The sequence below is a fragment of the Microtus ochrogaster genome, unplaced genomic scaffold, assembly GCF_000317375.1.
Source record: "Microtus ochrogaster isolate Prairie Vole_2 unplaced genomic scaffold, MicOch1.0 UNK1, whole genome shotgun sequence".
In the NCBI taxonomy this organism is placed as follows: domain Eukaryota; kingdom Metazoa; phylum Chordata; class Mammalia; order Rodentia; family Cricetidae; genus Microtus; species Microtus ochrogaster.
This window is the reverse complement of record NW_004949099.1, coordinates 10,291,103-10,316,169: the sequence shown is the minus strand read 5'-3', so window position 1 is coordinate 10,316,169 and position 25,067 is coordinate 10,291,103. Positions and strand designations below refer to the sequence as shown.

At 37.3% G+C, this 25,067-nt stretch overlaps 1 long non-coding RNA gene across 2 annotated transcripts in view; it reads left to right on the top strand.

The window, feature by feature from the left end:
- The window catches only part of LOC106144298, a 129,548-nt gene that overhangs the window by 43,618 nt on the left and 60,863 nt on the right, over positions 1-25,067 (top strand). Inside the window, exon 4 of one of the 2 annotated variants that reach the window (XR_003378485.1) lies at positions 8,387-8,497. This is a non-coding gene — a long non-coding RNA (uncharacterized LOC106144298). Of the gene's footprint in view, positions 1-8,383; positions 8,498-25,067 lie in introns of both variants that reach the window. The other variant, XR_001229360.2, reaches the window with a different exon arrangement.

Genomic DNA, 25,067 nt, shown 5'->3' with positions numbered 1-25,067 from the left:
GGTCCCCGCCGCTTGCTTCTGTCGCCGCCGGTCCCCCAGAGCCTATTTTCGATTGCAGCGCTGTGTTGCTCCACTGCCGCCGCGACTGCGTGCCGCTGCTACTGCGTCCTGAAATTTTATTATACCAAAGAAACAAACACCAATTCTTCTTCAAGCACATGCCCAAGCTGGAAGTCACAAGTCAGGCACTTGCATCTCAAACATTGATTTGTCATGTGCAGGTATTCCTGGAGACCATTTCTAAACTATTAACCATAGGTTTTATTTATTTATGATTTATGGACTTCCCATCCCTCCCCGCTCAATCTATCATGTATTCCTTTAGCAAATAGAAAGCAATAAAACAGAAGCAAGTTGTTTGGTTGTAAGAAGAATATGAATTTTAGGAATAGAGATGTTACAAGCAAAAAAAACAAAAGCTTTCCCAGCCAAAATACATATAGTTATCTCATTTAATGCCACCAGGCACAAACGTATTTAGATAGAACACGGTACTTTTTGCATGAAGTATACACACACATGTCTAAGTCTTTCATGGCACACCAGTGGCTTATGATTCTCCTAGGCAGGAGAAGGCACACCAGCAATATATCAAGCACAAGTTTTCTGAAAATATAATCGAATTATCTGAGTGAACAGGACCAAGTTAGGAATATTTCCCGGGTATTGAGCACTGAAGAAACCCACCTGCTGTGTATTACAAGATCCACTCTTACAAAATAAAACAACAAAAAAGTGTTTATGCATGCACACCTGAAGGGAAACTCACACTAAAGGGAATTATTTTCTAAAAAAGAATTTTTTCCCATGCTGAGTGTCACCATTGTGAGGCTTTAACACAGAAGCAGGTGTTTGTAATTCAGGACCTTGGAACCACCACTTGAGTACAAGCCTCCTGCAGAAATCTTGCTAATGACTCCCCTATTCTCTGCTCTTAGATTCCAATAAAGGTTTTAAATAACAAAGGGGAGAGAATGAAAGAGCAGGTGGAGAATGGAAAAGTAAGGCTAGAAAATAACAGGTGAAGTTATATCATGTCACAGTGAGCATGTTCATTCTGATTTGTATAATTTTATTTACACATATCAAGTAGGTAAAAGCCATGGGCATGGTCAAAGGACTCCCAGTAGGTAAAATGACTTGAAATCTTCTTAACGATGCCAACCAAACTGTTAATAATTGATACCTGGCAATTAAGACTTCTCCACCTACGTTGGTACCATTTTCTTCACTGTAGTTGGAGTTTTAATTAAGGCTCAACTAGGGAAACGTTTTGTTAAACTTTTCGGTTCTATTCTATTAGTTAGCTGCCTAATTCAGTTTCCTAAGATCTGGAATAATATGGAGAAACAGATATATATGCTGTTACAGGAAACCTGACTATGGAGTTTGAAAATGTAAAATGTAAAAGGGGATCAAGTGGGAAATAAAGATCAGACCCTAAAATATATGGAGACATAAATGGCAATGGACTTAGAATCTGAGAATTGTTCTGTCCAGACCCTTAACAGACTACTCAAGATGCCAATATCTTTCCTCTTCCTCATTTCTTCTTGGATGATTCTAATTTTCAAAGCATATGGTTTTGTTAATAACTGGCCAAAGAATATTTGCAAATGAGTTTTTTCTTTTAATCAGAGCCCACAACAGTGTGTTCTTTGCTGCTCAATAATTAAAAAGAAGATGGTTACATGAATATTCATGGTGGGAGGATTATATGAAAAACATGAAGTTTCTCTATTTTTCATGATAGTCTAGTGAGGAGGAAGTGGCCATCTTGGGATTTCTGCTTGGACCTCGGAACCTCGTTGACAACTCCGAGAGTGTATGCCAAATTATGAATCAATGTATAAATGTTTATCTTTCTAGAGATGGGGGCCATAGCTGCCATCCAATTCTCCAAGTGGCCTGGCATATCTCTCCATAATACATATAAAAATATGAAGAGAGGACTGGGAAAATGGTTCTGGGGGTAAAGCCCTTGCAGCACAAAAATGAGGTCACAAGTTTGTGACCCAGCACCCACATAAAAAAGGGGATTAGAATATAGGCTAGTAATCTCAGCTCCCAGGAAGTAGAGACATAAAGACCCTCAGGGCTAGCCATCCAGCCAGCCTAGCCAAAACAATGAGCTCCAGGTCAAGGAGAAATCTCTCTGGAAAAGCAAGGTGAAGAGTGAGTAATTTCTGGCCTTCATATGTATATGAATCCATGTATTCACAGTAAAATAAGTAACAAAAATTTAAAAGAGAGAGAAGTATTAACAGAGATGGTTTTGCTCTTTTTTATTACTCTTTTTATTTTTCAAGTGTTAATGTACAATATATTTTGCTCATATTCCTTTCCTTCCTCCAGTGTCTTCCAAAATTTCTGAACATCCAACTCCTATACCCACCCAACTCCATATTTTTTTCTCTTAAAAAAATACACAAACAATAAAGAGAATGCCCGAGCACATGTATGCACACATGCATGCACACACTTACACACATACAAAACAACAACAGTAACAAAGCCATGGAATCCATTTTGCATTATTTCTCAATTATTTCTGAGCCTGAGCATGCCCTAAAGCTGAAAAGAGATCTACCACAAGACCCAGCTATGCCACTCTTAGGCATATCCACAAAGGACTCTATCTAGATCTTACTATAGAGATACAAGCTCTTTCATGTCTGTTGCTGTTCTATTCCCAATATCCAGAAATTGGAAACCAGCCGGGCGGTGGTGGCGCATGCCTTTAATCCCAGCACTTGGGAGGCAGAGGCAGGCGGATCTCTGTGAGTTCGAGACCAGCCTGGTCTACAAGAGCTAGTTCCAGGACAGGCTCCAAAACCACAGAGAAACCCTGTCTAGAAAAAAAAAAAAACAAACAAACAAAAAAAAGAAATTGGAAACCAGCCTAGATGTCCATCAACTGATAAATGGGTAATGAAACTGCGGTATGTATACAAAATGGAATATTATTCAGCCATTAAGAAAAACACAATTTTCACTCAAATAGTTGAACTAGAAACAATTATTCTGGGTGAGATAACTCAGTCCCAGAAAGACAAATACCACATGCTTTCTCTCATATTTGATGTCCTCTTCTTAAGCTTTCACTATGTAATATCGTGCAGAATATCCACAGATCAGAAGCCAGTAAGGGCCCAAAGGAGGCATAGGAAATTTTTCAACAAAGAGGAAACAGAATATAGTGTTATAAAGGGTTATGTTCTTTAACAAGTGAGGTGATGGCTCTTCAGTGATGAAGAACTAATCTTCACGGAATGGTATTAGGTATTAATTTGTCACTCACTGGCTCGCACAAGCTCATCTTGCTGATACCTCTTTGCAATGGGTGCTTACAAACACCTAGATGGCAGGTATGTTTAAGATGGGCTTCCTGACAAAATATTTGGATACTTTGCTGTTGCTTTGGTCAGTAGGCTTAGAGATAAAACTGTGCAGATACTCTGCTAGGCCATAAAATTGGCATGTCTGGAGTCTAATTTTATATTGGGATGTAATCACTTGTGTAAACCTTCAACCCCCTTAATGTGTCTTTATAAGATGCTCCAGATTCCCATGCATATGAAAATCATAAGAAAAATCTTCTCGTGAGGGAAGACAAAGCTCAAAGCAATTAGGTCACAATCATGACTTTTAAAAATGATCTTGCATTTCTTGGTAGTGCTTATATTTAACTACCCAACAGGATAGTATATATTGGTTTGTCAATGAGTCTTGTTTATTACCCTGACAGAAGGAAAGTAAATGCTATTGGGACATAGACATTATCTAGCATGTCCAATATTGTATCATCAACACCTGGAACCCAGGCTAGCCTTCAAAGACCGAGTCGTGACTTCCTCTGTGAACTTTATTATCAGTGTTCACACAGAAAAGATTGGGAACTTCAGAACCTCCCTAGTTACCCCTCTCCTGTGCTGCTTCAGATCCTTCTGGGGAGTTTCCCAAAGCAATCAAATAGAATTACATTTAAGTGTTACACTCTCCACAGCTTATGCAGAAATCTATTCAATATCCATGAATGTTGCCTATTCAAATAACAATATAATTCTTGCACTTGTTTTAAGTGATTCTAAAAGGAGGAAATCATTGGCTTTACAAGACTTTTGTAATTGGAAATCTGGGTGCATTTTAGCAGAGGCTAATGGATATATATTTATTTTTTTCTGTGGAGTTGCGTTTCCAGAGCACCAGGAAAGGAACTCTTATTAAACTTTTAAGCATATTCAAAACAAGCTTTCTTTTATGTTTCTAAAGGAAATTTACATACTGTTCCTCGTTTCATACCAACTTCAGTTTCATGGCCCTTAAATCATCATTTTACATCCTCAGCACTCAGCAAAGAACAAAATATGTGTCCCATAGAATTTGTGGTTTGTTTTAAGAATGCAAGAGGGTACAGTTGAGAGCTGCATAGCTCAGAACAAATTTAATCTAGACAAGACAGCACACTGTTAAGAGCAGTTCCACCCATGTCCCGTCTCACAAGAGACTGCAGGAAGGAATTTCTTTCTCTAACAGGAAAATCATGGAACTCTTTAATTCTGCAACAGTCATACACCAGGCGACAGAAAAAAATCATTTCATCTCCTAGTGTTTTAGAGACCCCAGGCAAATGTAAACAGTAGATGCTGTTAGACATTAAGTATTCATTATGGGTACTAAACAGCTAAAATAAAATCTACTGATTTATATGAAATTCCATCTGATTCCAGTAGGAGATTTATTAAATTATTTACCAAACTTCAACAGGAAAAATTACCATTGATTGACTCTAAATGTACCATTTATGAAGGCATATTTATTTCACAGCATGGTTTATATTAAGCAATAAAATATGCGGCAAAATAATTTCTCGTGTCTACCATTAATTCAGTTACGGTCCATTTTCATGTAAGGCTATGGTGCTTCTGTGAAAGTGCTCATTGGTGATTAAGCATTTTAAAGATCTTCTGATTAGATTTATCTTCTTTTAGTAATGACTGTCTGAGTGCAACCTTGGGTAATTATACAAAGAGAATGGTCCTCCTTCTACCAACATCACCAAAAACAAAGAAAACCCACATAACAGTATTGTATCTATTTCTATATGATACATCTTCAGATATTTCTGAATAATCAGATACTAGTCTCCTAACTGAACTTACTCCTAGCAAATATTGATAGCAGATAAACACTACATATAGTTACATGTGTATCCAACCCTTAGCCACTCCCATGTGAAGCAGGCATTGTAAACATCTGGACTCTTAGTAAAATGGAAATGCAGAAGTGGAGGAAAGGCAGCTACTGAGTAGCAGAAGTGAACAGAGATGAAGGGATGGATGCCACTGGCAATGACACACAGGGACCCCTTAGAAAACAGGTGTGGTAGTCCAGCTAATTAGAGGGCTCGGACCTCAGAGGATCAGAGGTGCAAACTGACAATCTCAGACAGGTGTGTTTCTCGATGAATATATACAATCGCTGGTTATGATTATATGCAAAGCTGTACAAATGAAAAGAGAAAAAAATCTGGGCAGAGCCTGTGAACACTAAAAATTAATAACAAAGAAAGGAAAAGTAGGATGGAGGGACCTGAACGCAAGAAAGATAGAGTTGCAAAAGATTTTTTTTTCATATGAGTGAACATTTCATTTATTCTCTTAAGAAATATTTATAATGTATATACAGTTACTATGTCTCCTTCACTGGTTAGGCTTGTCATGAGGATGTAGCTCAGTGGTAGAGCATGCACACAACACATTCTGCCTCCTGTCTTTTTCCTCAGCACAGTGTACACTGTGCACTCACACACAAGGAATACTTGTAGAAATGTGTAGTTGGTTTTCTTTTTACTCTTTGGAGGCCTGCTATCCAGCTCCCAAATAAATACACAGAGACTTATTCTTATTTATGAATGCCTAGCCTTAGCTTGGCTTGGTTCTAGCCAGCTTTTCTAACTTAAATTATCCCATTTCTCTTTAACTACATTTTTCCCCTAGTCTTTTTACCTTGTTTATTCTATATATTTTTCTTTCCTTTTTACTTCATGACCAGTCCCTGATGTGCTTCACTCCTTCTACTTTTCCTCACTCCTTGCCTTCTTTCCTAGATTTCTCCTCCTATTCTCTCTTCATGCCAACTGCATCTATCTTTTTTCCTGCCTCACTATTGGCCATTCAGCTTTTCATTAGACCAATCAGTTGTTTTAGGCAGGCAAAGTAACACAGCTTTACAAAGTTAAACAAATGCAACACATCTTTGCATCATTAAACAAATATTCCATAGCATGAATGAATGTAACACATATTTAACTAATATTTCACAAAAGAAATGGTAAGAGAACTCTGTACAGTAATTTCTATAGCAATTTCTATAAAATAGTCCTCATGGAGTTATATATAAATACTGTAAACTCATAGACTGTCAGAAGTCAAGGGAATCTCTAATGAAATACAAGGCCAGTGGCTCCTAAATGTTTTGTTTTTGTTGTCATTGGCTACTTTCTAATTGAAGCTTAACTCTTTGGTTTAAGCTGGTAGTCTTTTTTTTTTACTTTGTATTGAAAAAAAATTCTGCCTCCTCCCAGCAGAAATAAGGGTCACGGAGTCTACAATTGGTGAACCTAAAGAAGCTAAGTAAAATGGTGAACCCAAGGAAAAACATATAGTTATCCTCTTGGCTATGGGAAGTAGACAAAATTGCCAGGGAGAAAATTGGGATCTTGGGGGTGGGGTGGGATGGGGGTAAGGGGAGATGGGGAAAGAAAAGGGAGAAGGGGAAGATGGGGGGAACTTGGGGAAAAAGGAAGATTGGGATAAAGGAAGGTTGGATAGGGGAGCACGGAAGCACAATTCTTAGTTAAGGGAGCCACCTTAGGGTTGGCAAGAGACTTGAACCTAGAATGGCTCCCAAGAGCCCCAGGCGATGTCCCCAGTTAGGTCCTTGGGCAGCTGAGGATAGGGAACCTGAAATGACCCTATCCTATAGCCATAGTGATGAATATCTTGCATATCACCATAGAACCTTCATCTGGTGATGGATGGAGATAGAGACCCACACTGGAGCCCGGACTGAGCTCCCAAGGTCCCAATGAGGAGCAGAAGGAGGGAGAACATGAGCAAGGAAGTCAGGACCACGAGGGGTGCACCCACCCACTGAGACAGTGGGGCTGATCTATTGGGAGCTTACCAAGGCCAGCTGGACTGTGACTGAAAGAGCATGGGATAAAACTGGACTCTCTGAACATGGCGAACAATGAGGGCTGATGAGAAGCCAAGGACAATGGCATGGGGTCTTGATCCTACTTAATGTTCTGGCTTTGTGGGAGGCTAGCCAGTTTGGATGTTCACCTTCCTAGATATAGACGGAGGGGGGAGGACCTTGGACTTTCCACAGGGCAGGGAATCCTGACTGCTCTTTGGACTAGAGACGGAGGGGGAGAGGAGTGCGGGGAAGGGGAGAAGGGTGGGAGGAGGGGGAGGGAAATGGGAGGCTGGAAACTTTTTTTTCCTTTTCTCAATAAAAAAAAAAAAAGAGCTCAGAACTAGCCAAATGGAGTATCTTCAGAGTACGCAGAAGCTACTGTTTAATCTAGGTACTGGTTAGGATTTTACAACTATTTCAAATGCATGAGGTGAGAAGAATCCCAAGCCCAAGTTGGAGGGTTAGAATCCAGTCTTTCTTTGTGTAAGACGTGGTCAGGTCATGTACCCATTTCCTCAGCTCTAAGCTGTTGTATTTCCCAGCAGCGATTTGACAATGAAATTAAATAATTTTGTTTAAGTTACAAATAAAAAATAAACAAAAGGAATAGTGACCATATTACTGAATTAATTTGGGTTTGATAATGTGGCATCCACATTGTCGTTTGTGATCTAGAATCTATGTTAAAATTCCTTCATAAAATAATTCTAAGAAATAGGACTTTATTTAAATTATTGAATTGTTAAAAACAAATCTCAAAGAGTGATATAATTGTTGGGTGTATCTAATTGTCTCACTCTATTGAGTCAACAAAATTTCATTTTTAGTTCTACCCAAATGGTCAAGAGCTAAAGGAGAGACATATGAAGAAGATGGATTTATGTTTCTTACTGCACAAAGTAGAAGTGAATTCAGAGAAAGCTATTTTGACTATATTATAACAAATCATTGTGTCAACATTTTACATCAATAAGACAACTGTTATCCTTTCTCAGGAGGCAGGAAAATTTTAAGGGTGAATTAATAGTTTGCATTGATAATCACTTATTCTAGGCTGGTTCATCATAAATATGAATTTATCATTCATAAAAGAATAAATAATTGTATAGAATGTAAAATGCTCGAAAGTATTCAATGTTTTCCCACAGATGTGCATGATGGCTAATGCTTATATTTCCAGCAGTCAGGAGATGAAGGTAGGAAGATACCAAGTTGGAAACCAACCCAGACTCTAAAGCAAGAGTCTCAGGCCACCTGGAGCTACATAGCAAGACCTTTCCGGAAGACCATATCAGTGAGTAAACTAGATTATCCCTAATCTAGACTAACTTCTTTGGAATTATTTGAATAAGCATGTATCAATAAGCATGTCTATTGGGTACACTGTCACATTTCATATATGTACATAATATGTAATCATACCATATGTGGGCCATTGGGATACCTAACACCTTAGGCTCTTGCCTCTTCTTTGCATTGGAAACATTCAATGTTCTCTATCTGTTCTGTGCAATATTCAGTTAATTGTTTTCAAATGTTGGATTAACGTTTAACAAATTTTTCAGGAAGACAGGCATGGTGACACAAATCCATAATCCTAGCAAGAGGGAAACTGAGGCAGGAAGAGCAGGAGCTCAAAGCCAGCCTGGGTTACATACTGACACTCTGTCTCTAAGAGAGGGGGGGAGGAGGAAAGGAGTTAGGGAGAATGGAGGGAGGAAAGGAGGAAGTAAAAAGGGAAGGAGGGAGGGAAAGGAAGAAAAGGGAAGAGGACAGAAGAGTAGAAAGGAGAAGTAATTTTTTAAATTTTGTGTCCAGCCAGGGCTGTGGCGGTAGGGGAGAAAAAGTTTTATGTTTCTTATTTAAGGTAAAGCAGAGTTTACACTTGATTTAAGACAGCCGCAGTATATAATAAGATTCAATTTCAAAGAATAACAAGCAGGCAAACGACACATTTAAAACCAAAATATATCTTTCCTTCTTTGGATTGGTTTTCTTAGAAGAATTTCTTTCTGAGCTAAAATATTTTTGCAGAACCTCAATATATAAAACAAACTAAGGCCATATTGTATGAGCTTAAGATAAATTATGTCATATTTGTTTCTTCTGATACAAAAATAACAGTGTGAAGACAGCTTTGATCAGTTAAAATATTTTACTTAGCTATAGGAGGATCACTACCTGTGAGGGTCTCATATCCCTGCTTGCACTTTCGTGTGCCTATCACTATAAACATGAATATGAACTGTTCAGAATTCATGATAGTGAGCAATTTTGAACAGAAAATGACAATAGTGATTTAATAGTGATAATGGTGTAACACTGTACTTCTTTTTTGTTATTTTCTCTATGAAATTTTCACCCATGCATACAATGTACCTTGATTGTATCTATCCCTGCCCCTTTGCTCTATCTTTGTGCTCCTTATACATCTTGGTCTGTGATATTTCAATTCTCTTTGATGTGTGAAATCCAGGAACTGGAAGTAGCTACACAATGAAACTTGATTCAAAGTTTAATCCATAGGAATATCAAGAATTTGTTCAGACTTTCTACTATAAAACTGACGATGGTGGCGCACGCCTTTAATCCCAGCACTCGGGAGGCAGAGGCAGGTGGATCTCTGTGAGTTCGAGACCAGCCTGGTCTACAGAGCTAGTTCCAGGACAGGCTCCAAAGCCACAGAGAAACCCTGTCTCGAAAAACCAAAAAAAAAAAAAAAAAAAAAAAAACTGAGAGTCACATGAACCAAAAGGTTAACTACTGCTTTTTTAATGGGTCAAATCTTCACAAGAAGATACCTTACAATACATAGACCAAGAAGAGGGAAAATTATTTCACCAAGTCTAAATTGCAAAAAAAAGAAAAGGTAGTAAATTTGGCATTGGTGTTCATATATATACACATATACATACACTTGTCTCATTTCTTCATATATATACATATATACTGCGTATATGTTTATCTTTATATACAGATATATAAAATTATAAAAATCATCCAACATATGAAACACAGTCTAATTATCTGATTGGGGAAGGATTAAAACTAAAACATAGGATAATAGTACTATTTAAGTTTGAAGGAATATGATCTGAGTAGAGCTACTTTAGGGTCACATATTATTTATTCTGAGGTATGACAATGATATTCATTATTTTATATATCATTAAGATAGGCAAGCATATTATAATAGCTTGGATAATTAGTAACACAGACGCCTGACTTGTTACTATCAAAAATAATCTGAATGAAGGGAAAAACATCCTTCAACAATTTAAAATTGAAAAACAAAAGGAAAAAATGAAATAAACTTGTCACAAATTATTAAGTAATAGCAAGAAACACAACATATTAGAAGTTGTGTGTGAGTGTGTATGTGTGTGTGTGTGTGTGTGCATGTGTGCGTGCACACATGCATATGTATCTAGTGGTTATCTAAGATTGATGCATTGGTGTTAAAAACTCAGTAGCTAATCTGCAGTCAATTTAGGCATGTAGAATCTTCACTGCCAAGTTCCGCTACATAGGGAGACCATGACAAAACCCCCAAGACTGGGAATCTTACTCAGTGGTAAAGCATTCATGTACAAGAACCTGGTTTCAACTTACAAGTGATAAAATGGACAAAATTTTAGGAGACACACCTGACTGAGCACTCAAAGAGATTTTAGTCAATTAAAGGGTTAATAGTAAAGAATGTGGGTGAAACAATAATACTGGATAAAATAGGCTTGAAGGCAAGAGAAACTTATGCAGAAAATCACATTTTAATGCTAATCTTGAGCAGCCTTAATTACTAAGACAGTATAAAACTCTAAACTATGGTGTACCTGAAAGCTGCTTTGAGCAGCTGGAGGAATGGCTCAGCGGTTATGAGCACTGGATGCTCTTCCATAGCACAAGGGTTCAATTTCCAACACACACATGGTGACTCACAAGTTGTAACTCCAGTCACAAGAGATCTGGCACTTTTTTTTTCTGACCTCTGTGGGCACCACCAGGTATACGTACAGTGCACAGACACACAGACATGGAGAGCACCTATACATATAAAAATAAAACACATAAAAGATTTTAAAGGTGTAACTACAAAACACATAAAGTAGAAAAAATGACAATAACCATTTGGAAATAAGTTCACCATCACAGGCGACAACGATAGCCCATTTACACATGGAGAAAAAGGTGTGACTGGCTACTAAACATTTGAACAATGTAATTAACAATCTTGACTTGATATATCCAATCACAATATAGCCTTCAAGATAGGATACAGCACACCTTCCCATTTCCATGAATTTGTCTCCTCTTCTACTCTCATAGATACCAGAAGTGGTGAAAAAATGATGGAGGTGCAATCAACTCTCATCACACACATCTGGCTAGTGCCCATTAGAACAAAAGGTACATGGTGCCCCAATTCCATGATAAATAGTCCAATTTCACATTCTAGGTGGCTAAAAGTAGCAGCTAAAACTATTCAAAACAGAACAGATCCCATGTAGGCCAAACAAACTCTTCTCAGTGATTGACCCACTATTCTGCCCCTAGGAAAACCAGGCAAAGAGGGACAGCATCAACTCTTTGTGGACTCATTATGACCTTTCTGATTTTAGTTAGACAGACAAGTATGTCTGGATTTTAAGCAGATAATGCTGAAGTTAACCCCTCATTATCACCATGTTCATAATACTGAAATGGAGCATGCATGTTAGGGGAAGGCAGTTGTGTTACACATTCCACACCTAGGGAGGTGTTAACCTGACCCACAATGGCAGGCAAAGAGTGTGTTCAGACAGTTCTCATGCTTTCTCAAACTGTACATTGCTTTTTATTAATTTCTAGATAGTTAAAGTACAGTTGAAAATAAAGCAAGGATGAAAATTACTAGATATTGAAGGACAGCACACAGAGCACAGTTAAAAATAAGTCTTGTGATAGACACAGAAACTGAAATATTTCTACAATAGATATTGTCTATTAATGAATTTATTTTATCTATCACTGACATATCTCTGTTATAAAGTCAATTATCTCCAAAATATATATATATATATATATCAATAACCAATACAAAATGCAGTGCAAGTACAGTGTGGTCAAATATAATGCACAGCAATACATAGTTAACTTTCCCACTGAGATTTGCCATGGTTTTCATTAATTCAACAAATATTATTAATATTCCTACCAAGGTCAGGTACAGAGTAGACACTAGAGACATGACCATCATGAAACAGACAAAATATTTTTAAAAAATGGTCACTATCCCTAGCAATGAAACAAATGAAAATTAAAACTACTTTGAGATTTCAAAGTCAGAACAGCTCTTTAACTTTTTATTATTTTTAGACAACGACCAACAAGTGCACGTGAGGAGGCATCAAAGGGTACCAGCCCCTATGGAAATCACTGTGAAGGATCCTCCAAAAGCTAAAACTACATCTACCATATGACCCAGCTATACCACTCCCTAGCATTTCACCAAAGGACCCGACATTACTACAAAGATATTTGCTCAGCCATGTTCCCTGATGCTCTCTTCACAATAGCTAAGATATGCAAACAATCTCGTTATCTCTGAGTCAACGACCAGAAAATGAGACTGTGGGATGAGTTCATAATGAAGCCATGTTCAGCTGTAAAGAATAGCGAGACTTTAAAATTTTATCTAAATGGATAAAACTAGAAACTACTATATTGATTGAAGTAATCCAGAAAGACAAGCTTGCACGTTCTTTCATCTTTGTGGGTTCTAGATTTGAATCTTTGCATATGACTACAAATCCTAGGGTAACCAATGAAATGTGGAGATACAAAAGGAGCTACTGGGGAGGGAAAGAGGAAAAAGGAGCGCTAGAGAGGGAGACAGCAGGGCACAGGTGCTGTGAAGGGGCGTGGGGAGGGAAACAGGAGGGCAATGTAACTAGGGAGAAGGAAGAGAGTTTAATAATGAGAGGGAGAGAGGAGAGATAAATTACACTGAGGATGTTTGGAAAGGCCAGAAGGAAACATTTTTGTAAGCAGTTTACTTTAAATATATACTTATAATACACACACACATACATACATACATATATATGTTTCATATCTATTAAACTACATATGTGTATACCACAACAATGGTTATTGAGGAGATCATGAGCTCCATGAGGGATGGAGTGGGAGATGGGAGGAGCTGGAGGGAGGAGAAGGAGCAGTGGAAACGATGCAAATACAGTGTGCTCAGGCATGAAATTTCAAACAAATCTTTAAAAGACAAGATTTCTATTTTCCCGGCATTTATATTCTAATTCGGAACACAAGTAGCATCGAGTTACAATCATGAATGATGAATCAATCAGTTCCTCACAATGCCAAGTTCCGTAAGTAAATAAAGTAAGACTGTGCTACGTACACTCTCTCCGCCTTCCTAACACTGACATTTGTGAGAGACTATTCTTTGGAGAGCATTTCCCAATGTTTAGAGTACATTTGGCCTTCTTCCTCTATGTGATATCCTGTCCCTTATAGTGGTCATAAGTAAAATCATGTACAGAGACTGCCAAACATCCCCTGGAGGACCACAAGACTCCTAGTTGAGAACCGTTGTACAAGAGTTATGGGGCCACAGAATATGCTGTTTGAATTGATGTCCTTTGATGCTCATAGAACTTCACCGAAAAGGAAAAACAATCTAATGAGACAATAATTTGGTGAGAGGTTTCCAGACAGAGAGAACCAAATGTGAAAGCAATAAGCAGTAATGACCTTGTACTGTCCGAGGAACAAAGGTTTGTGTGGCCAAAACACACAGATGGAGTGGATGAAACAAGAGGCAGAAAGATCTGAATTGCATAAGGGCAGTAGACCATGTGGGAAAGTTTTGATTTAAGCTTGATAAACACATAATAAAAAGTTTAGAAGAAGAGAGTTCTAGCTGTGCACTGAAAAATGCTTTGGGCCAGACCTTGAATATGCACAGGACTGAGCTTTTCCAGCCCGAGGAGACGATAACAGTACTCCAGGTGTGGATAAGGGATTAGACATAGTATACCCCAGCTTGTACTGAGCAAAGACTACATAGAACAGGTTTTCTGAGCTCTCAGAAACTTCAAGTCTATTGCAGAAGTTGGGAAAACCACTCAGAGTAGCCTGCAAGGACAGTGTATCCTAAGTGACACATGGGCAGCAGCTGGGAGCCATGGTGCCCACTGTGTGTGTATGGACGCTGGCTCAGCCCTAATCAAGTGTCTTTGAGAAGAAAGGGCTCAAAGCCAAGGGCAGGCCAGGTTACCCAACAGGAGCCATGCAGACAACCCAAAACCTGGCAGTGCGAGCACAAAGATGCCACTGGATTGACTTTGCAATGTTCTTGCTAGAGGTTTACAAAGTCAAGGTCTTTCTCTTCAACATAGATCAGATGGAAGGCAGACATTCACCGTTGTATCACTGTGTGTGTGTAAGGTGTTGTCCAGGGAACTTTCTGTGCTTAGTCTTCCAAAAACACGGGAAGCCTAGTTTTCCATTCAGTATGCCATTTTCTAAAGATACTGCAACATGAGCTGTTCTACTGTTAGGTGATAGAATACAAAACCTAAGCATTTCCAAGTTCTAAGCACCCAGGCCTAACAAGAAGCATGGCAAACTGCTCAGATAAGGCTGTTGAAAAAGATGAACTCAGAGGCAGACCTAGCTAACTGCAACCATTTGAACAGCAACTAGAACCAGCTGTTTTTATAACTTTGTAAATGAATGTAATTTAATCTTCACAAAGACCCAAGAAAGGTTTTACTAACTGTCACATTTTATAAACAACAAATCTGAGATTTACAGACCTAAGAATCTTGTCCAAAGACACACAAGTAAGTCATAGGAGTGAAATTTGAATCCAGGCAGGCAAAGGCACAGTCCTTTAATCTGGAATGAACCAAGGTCTCTTCCAAGAAGGAATTTTATTAAGAACTCATGTATTTTATTCTGCAAAAATAAGGGGTATAACTTAAAATAATGAAGCATTATTTAAAGGAATTTTACCAACAAGAATAGCTGGTGATGTTTTAAGATATATTTAGGTATTTCCTTGTAAATCTTCCTTCACTATCTGCTAAAACAAAAATTTAAGGAGGAAACAGCCAATTCACTCATTTATTTGTTTCATTTCTTAATTTTCAAACAAGCAAGTGAAAAAAGGAGTTGAGTTGTAAATTTGTTAATCTTTTCTTCACTAGTGAGTTAAGTATTTCCAGAATAACAGGTGAAGATTCATCCAAACCTCATCTAAACTCCCACCTCTAGCTCTTCTAACCCAGTGGTTCTCGACCTTCCTAATGCTCTGACCCTTTATTAGGGTTCCTCATGCTGTGGTGAACCCCAACCATAAAATTATCTTCCTTGCTAATTCATAACTGAAAATTTTCTACCTTTATGAATCATAATAAATATTTTGGAAGAAAGGGGTTTATCAATGGGGTTGTAAGCCACAGGTTGAGAATAACTGTTCTAGTTAACTACAGTTTGAAAATCAGAATAGAGCTGTAACCATCAATGACAGCATTTTAGAACCCGTGTGTCTAAGTTCAAGTAGCTGACAAGAGGAATGACATAGGAGCTTTCAAAATGACATCACACTTCCTATAGCTTTAGGGTGATGTAAGAGACTGACCCAATCTCCTGATGAACCAATGTATCAAAAAATATGCATTCTCTAACAAGAAAATTCTAGCTTCAAAAAGCAACTACACAGCCATGGAAGAAATTCAAGACTTGGAAACAGAGGTTTAATGTTAGAACCTTGGTCAAGCAACTATACTACAAACCATTTGAGATTAAGAGACCTTCCTTAGGCAGGAGGGAACATTCCCTGGCCCTGGCCATGACGCAGGATAGAGTGAAGACAAAAAAGACAATTCCTGAATGAACAGTTTATGGACTGTGCAATGTTCTGACAAGAAAAACATATACAGATATAGATTCTATATCGCAGGCTAAATAACCAGGGATAGGATGCCTCCTTTGTGCCCTCAAGTTTCTTGGAGAGTAGCAGTGTGTGCTGGTGTAAAGATAAGACCAATGTATACACTGTATTTCTGCTTTCTGAATGTGTTCAGGATAGAGATAGAAAATTCTCCATATATGTAGCTTTCCCTGCTGTTGTGCTGCTGTGTCCAACTTCGATGTGATATTTTTTACCATTCTTTGGTGTCTAGAATTACTCTCAGGTTTTATATGGATATTGTTTTCCACTTTGACACCATTTGTTGACAGAGGTTTCTGTCCTGTCTGGTCCTGCAGCTGGTCAGTCACAAAGAAACACACAGAGGTCTACATTAATTATAAACTGGTTGGTCTAATAGCTCAGGTTTCTTATTAACTCATAACTTATATTAGCCCATAATTCTTGTCTGTGTCAGCCACATGGCTTGCTACCTTTATCAGTGAGGTGCTCTTATCTTGCTTCCTCTGTGTCTGGGTGACGACTGCAGACTGACCCTTTCCTTTTCCCAGAATTCTTCTGTTATTGTCACCCCACCTTAACTTCCTACCTGCTTGCCCCACCTATACTTCCTGCCTGGCTACTGACCAATCAGTAATTTATTAAAATAATAAAAGTGATAGGATGAATGACCATTATCCCACAGCAATATCACGTATCTTTACCAATGAGTTATTGGATTGCAGCTAACGTTTCACTGTGATAAGCAACGATCCCGTGAACAATAGTGATGCATGAGGGTTTCTGTTACAATGAGAGGTGTGACAATATTTCACAGACTCCTTAACATAGAGATAATAAAATATACTTTTATCATGACCTTAGTCTTCATTCCCTTTTCATTGCACATGCATAGAGTCTCTTCATAAGGCGATTGGCCATATGCAGTTTTTCTTCTGTAAGCTGCTTATTTGTGATTCTTGCCAATTTTTCCATTGGGTTATTTATCTCTCTTAATGATTCACATCAGTTATGCAAATATTTATGCACCATATGTACATAAACTCTGTCCATTTTATATATTATTAATATCCCCTCTTGTTTTGTAGCTTATCTTTCCGTTATCTTTATAAGCAGGGGGGGAATTTGTTATGCTTTTCTTCAATGATTATCCTACATTGGACAGTACCCCTTACCCTGCAGACATATCTATCTCAAAGCACGAAGTGTGCTCTCACTTGGAAATAGAACCTTTGAAAATTTAGTCAATTTTAGCTAAGATTATATTGGATTAAAATTAACTCCCAAAACAACCATTGTTATTCTTGCTTTAAAAACAATAAAGAAAAATTTAGAGAAAGGGATAAAGAAAATGGAAAGAATAATTCCAAATAGTAAAGGATGAGGACATTGAATGACACCCCTATAACTCAAAGAAGATCAAGGAAGGCTAGCATACATAAACAGCTTATTTTACATTTTTGAGGAAGACTGTAGGAATCACATCTTGATGTTTTTTCTAGTTTCTTCTCTTTGTATAAGAAATAATTTCTGTACTATGTATTAGAAAGTCTATCTTATCCCCCTAAAGTTGCAAAGCCTCGGCCACACAGCAAGGTACCAGCTAAGTTTGGATTTCATACTGAGAGCTTGAGCCTGTTCAGTTTGCATGTGATGCTAATCTAAGCTAATTATTAACTATTAGAGTTCTCTTCTGGGAGTGCTACCCCTCTCAGTTCCTTCTATTTGTTCTCTTCAAGAGTCTCTTGGTTATTGTTGGGCAATTGAACCTTTACTAAAAGTAATAATTAGGTCATAAATTGCCTCTTAAATATCTTTTGGAGTTTAAATTTAAATTTCATTTAATCCATAGATCAACATAGAAGCAGTAACATTTTTATGATATTAAGCCTTTGTATGAAGAAAATGTTCTTGTTTTAAATTTTTGTCTGAAAAGTTCAACTGATCTTAACCTTGCTATGTAGCTGAGAGTGGCCTTGAACCTCTGGCCCTCTTGTCTATAGATCTGATGTACTGGGTTTACAGGTATATACCACCACACACTGTCATATTATATTTTCTCATAAATTGCTGAATTACTATAATCTTTACCACGTAAATGATGTCACTATTAAATGCCTTCCTAAGTATTTAAAATACTTTGTGACAATACTTGCTTTTCAAAATTATTTTCTAGGAAGTCTCTGTACATAAAGTCTGAGTTTGATTATTAGTATTACATTCAACTGCCTCATGAAGCTCTGTTGTTTCTTTGACTTATTTATAAATACCATTTAGTTTTCTATTTGGAGCATTGCATGCCCTCCCCCTTAAAAAACAAAGAGAAATTTGTTTTTTTTCTTTTCATATATTACTTTTTTTGCAGTCCTGGAGAATTAAAGCAAAATCACTACAGTAAACAATATATACCTGAACCTTGCAAGCTAAGAAGACAATCTTTCTTTTTTAAAAAAAAATTCTTCTCAACTTCTTGTTTTGAAAAATATCAAGCCCTTGAAAGTTGAAATAACAATATATTTTAAAGTACTTAAATTTAAATTCCCCTTTTCCTTTTATTAGTATATACTACTTATGTAAAATTATGGGCTTAGATGTAATATGTTCTTACATGTGCATAATATAGTTTCAATTTTGCCCCTAAAATTACATTTTTGACTTATCTTTCCCTGGTCTCCTTCCCATGTCCACATAGTTCTTCTACCACTTTAATGTCTCTTTAAAATGCTATTTTATTTAGATTCTGGATGAGATAAAAAAACACTCTGTATTTGTCTTTCTGAGTTTGGCTTACTTCACTTAAGATGAGCATCCTGGGTCTACCCATTTTTCTGGATATGACAGTATTCATCACACTTCCCTTATCTTCTGTCTTTCTTTCCTGGGGAACTGACTGAAACCTCCAGCATTATCTTATACACTAATATCACCACAGCAGCCATTCCTGTCTTTTTTGGAAAAAAAAGTATTAATTCATTGAAAATTTCATTCATGCATAATCATAATCAGCTTACTCTTCTCCATAATTCTTGCTTAATGCATAATTTATCCCCTCATCCCTTCCAAACCTCATGTCTTTTTTTTATAACCCACCCAGTCCAATTAGTGAGACCATGCACTAGACACAATCAACCTACCAGGAGAAACATTCTTAAAGAAAATAGATTCTCTCTCCTCCAGGAGTCCTAAACTATCAACATCTCTCTGGCCAAGGGTGGGGACTCATCATCCCCTCCTCACCTTGTCTTTCTCTTAGTTCAGTGGTTCTCAACCTTCCTGATGCTGTGGACTCATTAATACAGCTCCTCATGTTGAGGTAACCCCCAAATTTAAAGTTATTTTGTTGCTACTTCATAACTGTAGTTTTGCTATTATTATGAATCATAATATAAACTTAAAGGGATGATCCACTGGTCTTAGTTACATTTCTATTGACATAATAAGACACCATGACCAAAATGACCTACAAAATAAAATGTTTATTGAAGTTCACAGTTCCAGAGGGTTAGAGTCCAGGGTCATCATGGCGGGGAGCATGGTGCTCCAGGCAGGCATGGTGCTGAAGCAGGAGGTGAGCTTACATCCCGATCCACAGATGTGAAGTAGAGAGAGTATGATGCAGAATGTAGAAACTTCAAAGCCCACCCCTAGAGACATACCTCTTCCAACAAGGCTATATCTCTTAATCCTTCCCTTTCACCAACTGGAAACTACAAATTCAGAGCCTAAGAGGACCATTTTCATTCAAATAATCACCCACACTTTGTGTGGGTCTAGTGCAGGCAGATACAGCTATTGTGAATTCACGAGTACAGCACTCCTGTTTTATCGGAATGACAATGGCCTGCACAGCAATTGTGAATTCACAAATATAGCACTCCTGTTGTGTCCGATAGAAAACACCCTGCACAGCTATTGTGAACTCACGAGTATAGCACTCCTGTTGTGTCCGAAAGACGTTTTACTCTAGGCCTTCCTGACATAAGATGCCCCATATGTGGCTGAACACTCCACAGATATTCTCTGCATTCTGATCACTTTCTGCATTAACCACACACCCCAGGAGTCTACATAGTACCTCCCAGAACTAAGAAATGAGGGAGGAAGTCATAGAAAGCAAGCCAGTAGGCAGTGTAAATTCAATTTCTTCCTCCAGGTTCCTGCCTGTGGTCCTGTCCCACTTCCCTCAATAATGAATAGTGATGGGGAAGTTTAACTCAAACAAATCCTTCCCTCTCTAAGCAATAAAATGCTAAACAGCAACCCAGAACAATGGCAATAGCCTGTTCTATTGGGGGAGATCAAAAACAGGAGGAGAGGTATACCACACCAAGAACTAGACTTTTTATTTGCCAACTTTTTATTGTGAGTTCACAATAGCTGTGCAGGGTGTGCAGATTTCTGAGAGAATTATTATTCCATTTATAGGGTAATGTCAGTTAAATTCTCTTATATTCATATGAGATTTATAAAGTAGAGTTTTGTATGGATTTTTCTGAATGTTGTTTATCCTTCCTCTAGACCCTATTCTACCTATGCCTCCATCCCTTTTCCAACTTAAACTTCCCTTCCATTATTCTTTCTTTCCTCTTCATACAATCAATGTTCTACTATCTCTCCACCCCTGCAATCATCCTTTCTCCTCCCTATCCATGCTTTCTTTCTAATTTTCTGGATTCTATGTATATTTCAAACTGAACATACAAATCTAAAGATTTGACACTAGGAGCCACCTGTAAGCTAGGACATTTTACATTTGTCTTCTTGGGTATGAGTAAACTCGCCCAGTGTATTCCACCAGCTAAATTCATTTTATTGGCAGAGTTCATGATTTCATTATTCTTTAATGCTCACTAACGTTCCATTGGGAAGTTGATTTTTCATTATCCATTCATTATCAGTTGATAGACATCTAGGTTTTTCACATGTCCTAGCCATTATCAGTAGGGCAACAACGAACATGGATGACTAAGAAGCTCTATAGTAAGATACAGAGTTCTGTGGGCATATGTCAAGGAGTGGTGTAGCTGAGTCAGATGATAAATCTATTTCTAGGTTTGTTTTTTTTTTAAAGCCACCCTGGTGGATGCACCAGTTTGCACTCCTACCAACAATGAAGAAGTTTTCCCTTCCCCACATCCATCCCAGCATTTATTACCTTTAAAAAAAAAAAAGTCTTGGCTATACTAACTGGAGTAAAATGAAATCTCAGTGTAGTTTTAATTTGTATTTCCTTGATTGCTATGGATAGTAAAACTTTAATATATGTCTTAGTCAATTGCACTTTTTCATCAAAAATGCTCTGCTGAGTTTCACGGCCCACTTTAAAGTTGGGTTGTGATTGTTTTCTCAGTGCTCTGTTGAGTTTCATTGTCATTGTTCTTTGTGTATTCCAGACAGTAATCCTCTCTCAGATGTACAGTAGTCAATGATTTTTTTCCCAATCTGTAGCCTGAACATTCAGTTGATAGGCAGTTTCCATTGCAGTAGAGTTTTGTTTTTAATTTCAGGAAATTCTCTGCTTATTGATTGTTGGTCCTATTTCCTGGGTTACCAGAGTGCTATTCTATAAGTCTTTAAATGAGTCTATACCCTGAAGTATATTCCATACTCTCTCATCTAAAAATTTCTAGAGCTATAAATACTTTCATGAAAGTGGCAGGTTACAAAAATGAACATGCCCAAATCAGTGCCCTTTCAATACACTGAAGACATGCAGACCATGAAAGGAATCAGGCAAACAATCTCATTTACAATAGCCTCAGAAACAACATACCTTGGACTTAAAACATAAACCTCAACATAACCAAGGACCTGAAAACCCACACAGTGAAAACTTAAAGAGATAAATGAAACAGACACTAGGAGGTGGAGAAATCTCTCATGCTCATAATTAGCAGGATAAATGTTGTAAGAAGACTTCCAAAAGCAACACACAAATTCAGTGAAATCCCCATCAAAAACTGCAATGCAATTCTTGACAGAGCTTTTTTAAAAAAAAAATCATAAATTTCATATAGAAGCCCAAAAGACTATATATAACCAAAACACTCCTGAACAATAAAACCTATTCTGGGGGCATCATCATTTCTAATTTCAAGATACACAGAGCTATTCAAGTGAAAATGCATGTTACTGGGACAAAAATAGACAAATTGGTTAACGGACTAGAATTGATAGTTCAGAAATAATCTGGGAACCCTTGTCTTATGCTTAGTTTCGAAAGAAATGCCTCTGCTAAAGAATTATAGTTTCTATACGTACTAATGTACTCTTTAATAGATTAACAAAATTTTCTTCTACTTATAATTTGTTATATTTTTTTAAATATGTATTTGAAATATAGTGTTTATTTGATGATTTGAAACCATACAGCTTTAAATATACTAATATCAAAAGTATAAAAATGAACTGAATTTCTAAGATAAAGCAAACAGTTTTGACGTGTTGCTTTTTATATCGATGTTTTGATTGATACCTTTGCATTTATCAGTCAAATAGCTTCATTTGCATTTTGGCTCATAAATGGGAGACTTTACTTTTGAATTCTATGGATTTTCATGACATTGGAAATATTTTGCTTCTCAAAATGCTGTAGAATTTGCTGACATAGCATTTGAGCCTCATATTTTCTGGTGTGAAGAAACTTGCAAAATTATATATGGTTTAAATAATGCCTTTAATAAGATTGACTCCATAGAAGACATATAGTAAAACCCTTCTCAGAATTATGTAGGCTTGTCTTCTTAATTCAACAGAGAACTTATAGAAAAAATTTAAATGTTCTTGTCAAAATGCCAAGACTTAGATACTTTCAAAGAAACATCTCTAAGCAAAAGTTGATAAAATAGCCAATTACTAATAGCTAATTAGCTGCACATCCTTTTAAGAAATAAGAAAGTCATGCCAATTTCTACTGTGTGATGCTAGAGTTAGTACTAATAATCTGTAATTTTGACTAATTTTTGAGATAAACTCTTGTTATGTGTTGAAATTGCTCTCAGATAGCCTAGCTTTCCACCCCAGCCTTCCCAGTGTCTGAATCACAGGTATCTATCTACCAGCTCACATTTGTAAGTCAAAGTTTTTACTTGTTCACTCTTTAATATTGTTTTAGATAATATATACATGCTTAGAATAGCTATGCCTTCCTAAGGAGTTGAGACTTTTTGTTTAAGGAATTTTTTATCCTTAATTTTTTGTTATTTTTATTTAACGACTTTTTAATGCTATTTTTAGTTATTTTTACCTGTGAATACCCATATGCATGAACATGCAACTGTGTTTTGTATTGCAACTGCAACACTGAAGAACTTCATACTGAGTGTAAAAATAGACTTTTGTTTGTCAGGTATTTGATTATTTTGAACAACTTCCTCCTTCCTTGCTCATTTTTATCTCTTTGATTACTTCATATATTAATTTTACATCCAGCATCTGTTATTCCTCTAATAGTTGCCTATTAAGTCCGAAACATTGTTTGCTGCCTTGTGTTATTTTTTACCTCTGGTGGTTTGTGTGTTCTTACTAGTTTATCTGAAATTGGCAAGTTTTGGGGTACTGGCTAAGACAGTAGCATTCATCTTTATTGCTCTGATTTTTAGATATAATGTGGCCACCCACCTGTGTTCCTACTGCGTTTCCCTCTTCCTCACCATAACGAAGCATGTCCCTTAGAACAATAAGCTGAAATCAACCCTTCCTCCCTTAAGTCACCTCTTGTCAGATATTTGGTTACAACAATGAGTGAAGTAATTAATATGCTAGCCATATTTTTCACTGTGGAGGATTCATTTTTGCTGAGAGCTAGGAGATAGTGCTAGTCTGGGACAACCTCTAACTTTCAGCAAGCCGCAGGATCTACTGATTCCATGCTACACATTTCTAAATAGCTCTCATGGTCACGTGCTCATGAACTCAAGCAAGAAGCAGAATGCAGATGTTGAATGCCAAGGCATTCAGTGAATGATGCTCCCTTTAAATTCCTATTGAAGGTCTGCAACCCCAATATGGCTCTTTGAGGGGAACCAGGGTATTAGAAGGCACTGAGAGTGAAAGGAAGCCCTAAGAGTGGCTTAGAAAGAGATAGCCCTTACAGACTGTTCTGTTACCCTCCTCTCCTCTGTTTTAGCATTATCAGAAAGACCAGCTACACATATAAAAAATGTTGACTGCTTGCTGGTTAAGAAACTAGCCCTTGAAATGAAATCTACCTAGCTAGTCCTTCATCTCAGATATATAACACTCCAGGATTATGAGATAAAAATTTTGCTATTTAAAATAATAAGTCTGTAGTATTTTGTTGTATCTGCTCACACTGACTAGGATGCTTTGTTGCTATATTTACAGAAAAAAACAATAAGAGAAAACAAACCTCACAGAACCTTCTGAAGCAAAGATAGAGTTTGCTTTCTGCTGGATGTCATACAAGATCCTAACTCAGATCTTTTTTGTATTTTGGCAGATCATTATATCACTTTCAAAACTTGAAATGCTTGCAAGATAGTTTTCCATTTCAGTTCCATGAACTATTTTACAAGTGTTCTTCCTGCTGGAAATGTGCAGATGTCCTTCCTCCAGACATAGTCATCTTTCCCCGGCACCTGCTTTCTTTGCCCATGTTGATAAACTCACCCTCATTGGGTTCCTTGAGCTTCATGTTCAGGTCCTCCCAAAGCCTGCAGCTGTCCACACTCCTGTAGACAGAATTTCCTTTCTAACATCATATATATTGTTTGAATTTCACATCTAATGTTTTCCCATTTCATTTCCCTCCTTTACTGTTAGCTTTGTTGGCTGAGTGGTTCCATTGACTATTATTACCTAGAAAATGGATAATTTTATCCATTCCTATAAAATGTCCACTCAGCTCTATCAATGAGAGGCAAATGGAAACAGATTACCTGCACTGTTGTCTGCACATACTTTT